The following is a 1960-nucleotide window of genomic DNA, read 5'->3' as shown; positions in this document are numbered from 1 at the left end:
AAAAAACAAATGGTCAAGCCAACAATATTCATGCAAAGAAAAAACAAACTAAAAGCAATAAATGAAAAACCAACCAAATAAAATAAAGCGAAAAACGTTTTCAAACCAATAATAATAATTAAATAAGTAGATAGAAATAGAATTTAAAAATAAAACCCAGGCTAGAAGTAACTGCTTCCTCTTTTTCAGTCACCAGCATGTGCTTATCAAGGGTGCTCTGGTGTGCACCATAGGTGTGCAGCCTGTGAATTTGTGTGCCCACTGCTCTGTTGATTTTTAAATAGCTCTAAGCCAATACATAGGAGTCCAAGCCCTTATGCCTGTGAATGTGTGTGTGTGCTGCTCCGTCGCTGTTCCATGGACTTATGAATAGAAAGGCAAATACATTATGGTAACTAGGAAGACCTGGGGTGGGAGATTTTAACTAATTTTAACTCATAAATTGTCCACCATATTCAGATTCCCAGTGAGGGGGGGGGGAAATCAATAAAAAAAATCAAGGACTTCATAAGTGATGCAGTGATGGTGATATCAGAGAGGCTAGGAAGCCAGTACCTGCCAGTGAAGCCCAGAATTCTTTTCATTATCTCTTTAGCTACTGCCATGAGAAAAGTCCAAAATTTTGTCAGAAGTAAGTGACTTACCTCCTTGAGATTAAACACGTCCTAGGTAATGAGCTGTACCTATGATAAAACTTCAATATTTCTTGGAAGACTTGTACCTTTTCTGAAACAATATAATAAGAGAGACAGAATTGAACTTAGAACTCACCTTGCCTACAGAATACAGTAAAAGACCATCTATCTAGTGAAGAGTAGACTCACAGGGAAATGTCAAGTTTTTCAGGTTGGCACCATGTTTCACTTGGCACAGTGTTTTTGAGGTTCATTTCACAAAGTTTTGGTGAGTGATCCAACTTTTGAGCTCAGCGTTTGTCCAACAGATGCCGTCTAAGAAGAAAATTGCAAAGTCTATGTCCCTGGGAAAAGCTTAATGAGTGATCTTATTGAGGCCTGTACTGATCCTCTTCCCCATGAACTTCCTTACTATAGACACACAACACAGCACACAACAAATAAAATTACAGAAACAATGAAATAGTGGCATTGTTATATACCTGGGGTTCCCGTGAGTCAGAGATGATTGGACAGTAACTGATGGTTCTGTCACCAAAGCAGAGGAATTTATTTTCTAGACAATGTCCTAAGGAACCCATCCTCTACTGGCATGTTTACTGATGAGTTAGCTGTGCTTTCTTTTCTTATTTTATAGATCATCGAATCATCACAACGTGCCAAGGAAAAGCATACGGACAGCTGGAACCTGGGGGAAAGATGCTGCTCCAGGAGAGATAGTCAGTTCAGCTACCACAGTGCAAAGACCCATGAACGGGGCTTCTCCACGCAGAAGTTTTGAGTGGGTGCTTGTTGGTGCCAGGTGCTGCCAAGTCAGCTTTGGCTCCTAGCCACTAGCCCCGGACTCTGCACCATCCTGAATGTTCTTGTGATCTGCAAGCCCTTGTTGCTGTCACTGTGCCAGCTCACCTCACTGGAGATGCTCTCTTTTTGAGGATCCCTTTGCTTTACCAAGCATGATATCCACCCCTACTGGGACCAGTCCAGAGAACGAGAGGTGCAGAAGTCTTGCCTCCTAACTGCGCGGGAGCGTTCTAGCTGTCCTGCTTAAGATACAAGTCCCGGTTGAGCACACCAAAGAATCTTCAACTGGTCTACAGAGAACGGTCAAGTGGGGGCTTCTTTGCTTCAGTCGCTATGATGTTCTTACATCAACAGGAACTTGCTACCTTAAGTATCACATTATGGGAAGCTCTTGTCTTATGATAACGCGTGAGACATATTTCCCCCCTCAATATTTCTTATCTGATATTTTACTTAATAGCCTCGTGGAACATCATAAAACAATGCATAGAAATGATGAATAAAGGATAAATAGATCCCCT

This window comes from Echinops telfairi, unplaced genomic scaffold (genome assembly GCF_000313985.2).
Source record: "Echinops telfairi isolate 266 unplaced genomic scaffold, ASM31398v2 ScPeMD7_7424;HRSCAF=8462, whole genome shotgun sequence".
Lineage (NCBI taxonomy): Eukaryota > Metazoa > Chordata > Mammalia > Afrosoricida > Tenrecidae > Echinops > Echinops telfairi.
Note: the sequence above shows the minus strand (reverse complement) of the source record.